The sequence below is a fragment of the Odontesthes bonariensis genome, unplaced genomic scaffold, assembly GCF_027942865.1.
Source record: "Odontesthes bonariensis isolate fOdoBon6 unplaced genomic scaffold, fOdoBon6.hap1 scaffold_193, whole genome shotgun sequence".
In the NCBI taxonomy this organism is placed as follows: domain Eukaryota; kingdom Metazoa; phylum Chordata; class Actinopteri; order Atheriniformes; family Atherinopsidae; genus Odontesthes; species Odontesthes bonariensis.
The window spans coordinates 17,501-25,000 of NW_027457406.1; positions in this window are offsets into that span (position 1 = coordinate 17,501).

Below are 7,500 nucleotides of genomic sequence, written 5' to 3' on the forward strand. Positions count from 1 at the left end.
GCCTGGATGTTCTGAGAGGGGAGCAGGGATGAATGCCTGACCGAGGAGAGGTGCTGAAACTCGGCCTGGATGTGTGTCTGTGCGCAGGGCATGAGTGCCTGGATGTTCTGAGAGGGGAGCAGGGATGAATGCTGGACCGAGGAGAGGTGCTGAAACTCGGCCTGGATGTGTGTCTGTGCGCAGGGCATGAGTGCCTGGATGCTGTGAGAGGGGAGCAGGGATGAATGCTGGACCGAGGAGAGGTGCTGAAACTCGGCCTGGGTGTGTGACTGTGCGCAGGGCATGAGTGCCTGGATGCTGTGAGAGGGGAGCAGGGATGAATGCCTGACCGAGGAGAGGTGCTGAAACTCGGCCTGGATGTGTCATTGCGCAGGGCATGAGTGCCTGGATGCTATGAGAGTGGAGCAGGGATGAATGCTGGACCGAGCAGAGGTGCTGAAACTCGGCCTGGATGTGTGTCTGTGCGCAGGGCATGAGTGCCTGGATGCTATGAGAGTGGAGCAGGGATGAATGCTGGACCGAGGAGAGGTGCTGAAACTCGGCCAGGATGTGTGTCTGTGCGCAGGGCATGAGTGCCTGGATGCTATGAGAGTGGAGCAGGGATGAATGCTGGACCGAGCAGAGGTGCTGAAACTCGGCCTGGATGTGTGTCTGTGCGCAGGGCATGAGTGCCTGGATGCTATGAGAGTGGAGCAGGGATGAATGCTGGACCGAGGAGAGGTGCTGAAACTCGGCCAGGATGTGTGTCTGTGCGCAGGGCATGAGTGCCTGGATGCTATGAGAGTGGAGCAGGGATGCATGCTGGACCGAGGAGAGGTGCTGAAACTCGGCCTGGATCTGTGTCTGTGACTGGACGTTATGAGAGGGGAGCAGGGATGAATTCCTGACCGAGGAGAGGTGCTGAAACTCGGCCTGGATGTGTCATTGCACAGGGCATGAGTGCCTGGATGTTCTGAGAGGGGAGCAGGGATGAATGCTGGACCGAGGAGAGGTGCTGAAACTCGGCCTGGATCTGTGTCTGTGACTGGACGTTATGAGAGGGGAGCAGGGATGAATTCCTGACCGAGGAGAGGTGCTGAAACTCGGCCTGGATGTGTCATTGCACAGGGCATGAGTGCCTGGATGTTCTGAGAGGGGAGCAGGGATGAATTCCTGACCGAGGAGAGGTGCTGAAACTAGGCCTGGATGTGTGTCATTGCGCAGGGCATGAGAGACTGGATGCTGTGAGAGGACAAAAGCCGTGAATGCTGTCCGAGCAGAGGTGCTGAAACTCGGCCTGGGTTCTGTTTGTCTGTGCGCAGGGCATGAGTGCCTGGACGTTATGAGAGGGGAGCAGGGATGATTGCCTGACCGAAGAGAGGTGCTGAAACTCGGCCTGGATGTGTGTCTCTGGGCCGGGCATGAGAGACTGGCTGTTGGGAGAGGACGGCAGCCATGAATACTGGACCGAGGAGAGGTGCTGAAACTCGGCCTGGATGTGTGTCTGTGGGCAGGGCATGAGAGACTGGCTGTTGGGAGAGGAAAGCAGCCATGAATGCTGTCCATGCAGAGGTGCTGAAACTCGGCCTGGATTTGTGTCTGTGGGCAGGGCACGAGAGCCTGGATGTTGGGCATGAATCCCAGTTCAGAAAAAGGACCTTTTCTGAAAGAAACACAGGAATCGCCTTCTTTTCCCGAGTTAAGACGAAATACGGATTTTTGTTAAAAAGTGATTTCCTTGGGCCAGAACAAGTTCAGACTCCTTAGTCCTTCATATATACATACATATATATCCATTCTAAGTAGGTTGCTTGCATAAACCTGCACAAACCCGGATAAATGGCCTCTTTTGGGATCAAAACACAGGAATCGCCTTCTTTTCCCGAGTTAAGACGAAATACGGATTTTTGTTAAAAAATGATTTCCTTGGGCCAGAACAAGTTCAGACTCCTTAGTCCTTCATATATACATAGAGATATATCCATTCTAAGTAAGTTCCATGCATAAACCTGCACAAACCCGGATAAATGGCCTCTTTTGGGATCAAAACACAGGAATCGCCTTCTTTTCCCGAGTTAAGACGAAATACGGATTTTTGTTAAAAAGTGATTTCCTTGGGCCAGAACAAGTTCAGACTCCTTAGTCCTTCATATATACATACATATATATCCATTCTAAGTAAGTTGCTTGCATAAACCTGCACAAACCCGGATAAATGGCCTCTTTTGGGATCAAAACACAGGAATCGCCTTCTTTTCCCGAGTTAAGACGAAATACGGATTTTTGTTAAAAAATGATTTCCTTGGGCCAGAACAAGTTCAGACTCCTTAGTCCTTCATATATACATAGAGATATATCCATTCTAAGTAAGTTCCATGCATAAACCTGCACAAACCCGGATAAATGGCCTCTTTTGGGATCAAAACACAGGAATCGCCTTCTTTTCCCGAGTTAAGACGAAATACGGATTTTTGTTAAAAAGTGATTTCCTTGGGCCAGAACAAGTTCAGACTCCTTAGTCCTTCATATATACATACATATATATCCATTCTAAGTAGGTTGCTTGCATAAACCTGCACAAACCCGGATAAATGGCCTCTTTTGGGATCAAAACACAGGAATCGCCTTCTTTTCCCGAGTTAAGACGAAATACGGATTTTTGTTAAAAAATGATTTCCTTGGGCCAGAACAAGTTCAGACTCCTTAGTCCTTCATATATACATAGAGATATATCCATTCTAAGTAAGTTCCATGCATAAACCTGCACAAACCCGGATAAATGGCCTCTTTTGGGATCAAAACACAGGAATCGCCTTCTTTTCCGAGTTAAGACGAAATACGGATTTTTGTTAAAAAGTGATTTCCTTGGGCCAGAACAAGTTCAGACTCCTTAGTCCTTCATATATACATACATATATATCCATTCTAAGTAGGTTGCTTGCATAAACCTGCACAAACCCGGATAAATGGCCTCTTTTGGGATCAAAACACAGGAATCGCCTTCTTTTCCCGAGTTAAGACGAAATACGGATTTTTGTTAAAAAATGATTTCCTTGGGCCAGAACAAGTTCAGACTCCTTAGTCCTTCATATATACATAGAGATATATCCATTCTAAGTAAGTTCCATGCATAAACCTGCACAAACCCGGATAAATGGCCTCTTTTTGGGATCAAAACACAGGAATCGCCTTCTTTTCCCGAGTTAAGACGAAATACGGATTTTTGTTAAAAAATGATTTCCTTGGGCCAGAACAAGTTCAGACTCCTTAGTCCTTCATATATACATAGAGATATATCCATTCTAAGTAAGTTCCATGCATAAACCTGCACAAACCCGGATAAATGGCCTCTTTTGAGATCAAAACACAGGAATCGCCTTCTTTTCCCGAGTTAAGACCAAATACGGATTTTTGTTAAAAAGTGATTTCCTTGGGCCAGAACAAGTTCAGACTCCTTAGTCCTTCATATATCCATTATAAGTAGGAACCATGCACACACCTCTTTAAATGACCTTTATCCCGGTTCAGAAAAACGCCAAAGTGTCAAAAAGTACCAGGGGCATGAAGCCCGGTTCAGAAAAACGTCAAAGTGTCAAAAAGTACCAGGGGCATGAAGCCCGGTTCAGAAAAACGTCAAAGTGTCAAAAAGTACCAGGGGCATGAAGCCCGGTTCAGAAAAACGTCAAAGTGTCAAAAAGTACCAGGGGCATGAAGCCCGGTTCAGAAAAACGTCAAAGTGTCAAAAAGTACCAGGGGCATGAAGCCCGGTTCAGAAAAACGTCAAAGTGTCAAAAAGTACCAGGGGCATGAAGCCCGGTTGAGAAATATTTTCTAAGTGCCAAAAAGTACCAGGGGTGAGAATCCCGGTTGAGAAAATTTTCTAAGTGCCACATAGTACCAGAGGTGAAAAAGTTTATAGTACCAGGGGTGATAAAGTTTGAAAAAATTTCTGTCAGACAACGGGAAAAGGGGACGATGGGCCGAGTCAGCCCAAGGCCCAGCCCCTATTCTCCCACACGACGAGGTTATTAGCAGACGACGAAAACACCATCTGCACGATTTCAGAAACCCAGTTTTCGGAAAAATATCTGAGTACCAGACTGGGACGGTGAATTGATAATCCGAAAGATGACACTTTCCACGGCCTGAAATGATGGAGGAAGGGGGCAAAAGCTCCAGCCTGGCTCCTGGAGGAGGGGTCCAAAGGCAAGAACGTGTGTCCGAGGATGGGTGCAGGAGAGCGGATTCAAGGCGCGGCTGACCGCTAGAAGCTCCAGGCCGGTTCCTGGAAGATGGGAGGCCGACTTTGGCAGAGCATGAGTCCGAGGAAGGTGCTGGAGAGCGGATTCAAGGCGCGGCTGACCGCTGGAAGCTCCAGGCCGGTTCCTGGAAGATGTGAGGCCGACTTTGGCAGAGCATGAGTCCGAGGAAGGTGCTTGAGAGCGGATTCAAGGTGCGGCTGACCGCTAGAAGCTCCAGGCTGGTTCCTGGAAGATGTGAGGCCGACTTCGGCAGAGCATGAGTCCGAGGAAGGTGCTTGAGAGCGGATTCAAGGCGCGGCTGACCGCTAAAGGCTCCAGGCTGGTTCCTGGAAGACGGGAGGCCGGCCTGGAGGAGAATGTGTCCGAGGAAGGTGCTTGAGAGCGGATTCAAGGTGCGGCTGACCGCTGGAAGCTCCAGGCTGGTTCCTGGAAGATGTGAGGCCGACTTTGGCAGAGCATGAGTCCGAGGAAGGTGCTGGAGAGCGGATTCAAGGCGCGGCTGACCGCTAAAGGCTCCAGGCTGGTTCTTTGAAGATGTGAGGCCGGCCTGGAGGAGAATGTGTCCGAGGAAGGTGCTGGAGAGCGGATTCAAGGTGCGGCTGACCGCTGGAAGCTCCAGGCTGGTTCCTGGAAGATGTGAGGCCGACTTTGGCAGAGCATGAGTCCGAGGAAGGTGCTGGAGAGCGGATTCAAGGTGCGGCTGACCGCTAGAAGCTCCAGGCTGGTTCCTGGAAGACGGGAGGCCGACGTTGGCAGAGCATGAGTCCGAGGAAGGTGCTGGAGAGCGGATTCAAGGCGCGGCTGACCGCTGGAAGCTCCAGGCTGGTTCCTGGAAGATGGGAGGCCGACTTTGGCAGAGCATGAGTCCGAGGAAGGTGCTGGAGAGCGGATTCAAGGCGCGGCTGACCGCTGGAAGCTCCAGGCTGGTTCCTGGAAGATGGGAGGCCGACTTTGGCAGAGCATGAGTCCGAGGAAGGTGCTGGAGAGCGGATTCAAGGCGCGGCTGACCGCTGGAAGCTCCAGGCTGGTTTCTGGAAGATGGGAGGCCGACTTTGGCAGAGCATGAGTCCGAGAAGGTGCTGGAGAGCGGATTCAAGGCTCGGCTGTCCGCTAGGAGCTCCAGGCTGGTTCTTTGAAGATGTGAGGCCGGCCTGGAGGAGAGTGTGTCCGAGATAGGTGCTGGAGAGCGGATTCAAGGCGCGGCTGACCGCTGGAAGCTCCAGGCTGGTTCCTGGAAGATGGGAGGCCGACTTTGGCAGAGCATGAGTCCGAGGAAGGTGCTGGAGAGCGGATTCAAGGCGCGGCTGACCGCTGGAAGCTCCAGGCTGGTTCCTGGAAGATGGGAGGCCGACTTTGGCAGAGCATGAGTCCGAGGAAGGTGCTGGAGAGCGGATTCAAGGCTCGGCTGTCCGCTGGAGCTCCAGGCTGGTTCTTGAAGATGTGAGGCCGGCCTGGAGGAGAATGAGTCCGAGGAAGGTGCTGGAGAGCGGATTCAAGGTGCGGCTGACCGCTGGAAGCTCCAGGCTGGTTCTTTGAAGATGTGAGGCCGGCCTGGAGGAGAGTGTGTCCGAGATAGGTGCTGGAGAGCGGATTCAAGGCGCGGCTGACCGCTGGAAGCTCCAGGCTGGTTCCTGGAAGATGGGAGGCCGACTTTGGCAGAGCATGAGTCCGAGGAAGTGCTGAGAGGCGGATTCAAGGCGCGGCTGACCGCTGGAAGCTCCAGCTGGTTCCTGGAAGATGGGAGGCCGACTTTGGCAGAGCATGAGTCCGAGGAAGGTGCTGGAGAGCGGATTCAAGGCTCGGCTGTCCGCTGGGAGCTCCAGGCTGGTTCTTTGAAGATGTGAGGCCGGCCTGGAGGAGAATGAGTCCCGAGATAGGTGCTGGAGAGCGGATTCAAGGTGCGGCTGACCGCTGGAAGCTCCAGGCTGGTTCTTTGAAGATGTGAGGCCGGCCTGGAGGAGAATGAGTCCGAGATAGGTGCTGGAGAGCGGATTCAAGGTGCGGCTGACCGCTGGAAGCTCCAGGCTGGTTCTTGAAGATGTGAGGCCGGCCTGGAGGAGAGTGTGTCCGAGATAGGTGCTGGAGAGCGGATTCAAGGCGCGGCTGACCGCTGGAAGCTCCAGGCTGGTTCCTGGAAGATGGGAGGCCGACTTTGGCAGAGCATGAGTCCGAGGAAGGTGCTGGAGAGCGGATTCAAGGCGCGGATGACCGCTGGAAGCTCCAGGCTGGTTCCTGGAAGATGGGAGGCCGACTTTGGCAGAGCATGAGTCCGAGAAAGGTGCTTGAGAGCGGATTCAAGGTGCGGCTGACCGCTAGAAGCTCCAGGCTGGTTCCTGGAAGATGGGAGGCCGACTTTGGCAGAGCTTGAGTCCGAGGAAGGTGCTGGAGAGCGGATTCAAGGTGCGGCTGACCGCTGGAAGCTCCAGGCTGGTTCCTGGAAGATGTGAGGCCGACTTTGGCAGAGCATGAGTCCGAGGAAGGTGCTTGAGAGCGGATTCAAGGTGCGGCTGACCGCTAGAAGCTCCAGGCTGGTTCCTGGAAGATGTGAGGCCGACTTTGGCAGAGCATGAGTCCGAGGAAGGTGCTGGAGAGCGGATTCAAGGCTCGGCTGTCCGCTAGGAGCTCCAGGCTGGTTCTTTGAAGATGTGAGGCCGGCCTGGAGGAGAGTGTGTCCGAGATAGGTGCTGGAGAGCGGATTCAAGGCGCGGCTGACCGCTGGAAGCTCCAGGCTGGTTCCTGGAAGATGGGAGGCCGACTTTGGCAGAGCATGAGTCCGAGGAAGGTGCTGGAGAGCGGATTCAAGGCGCGGATGACCGCTGGAAGCTCCAGGCTGGTTCCTGGAAGATGGGAGGCCGACTTTGGCAGAGCATGAGTCCGAGAAAGGTGCTTGAGAGCGGATTCAAGGTGCGGCTGACCGCTAGAAGCTCCAGGCTGGTTCCTGGAAGATGGGAGGCCGACTTTGGCAGAGCATGAGTCCGAGGAAGGTGCTGGAGAGCGGATTCAAGGTGCGGCTGACCGCTAGAAGCTCCAGGCTGGTTCCTGGAAGATGGGAGGCCGACTTTGGCAGAGCATGAGTCCGAGGAAGGTGCTGGAGAGCGGATTGGATGCTCGAGTGACCGCTGGAAGCTCCAGAACGTACATTAAAAAAAACTAAATTTTTATAGTACCAGGGGAGTAAAAAAAATTTTTCTGTAGTACCAGGGGCACGAATGAGCAAAAAACGACAGTCACTAAGACAGGAGAAGGGGACGAAGGGCAG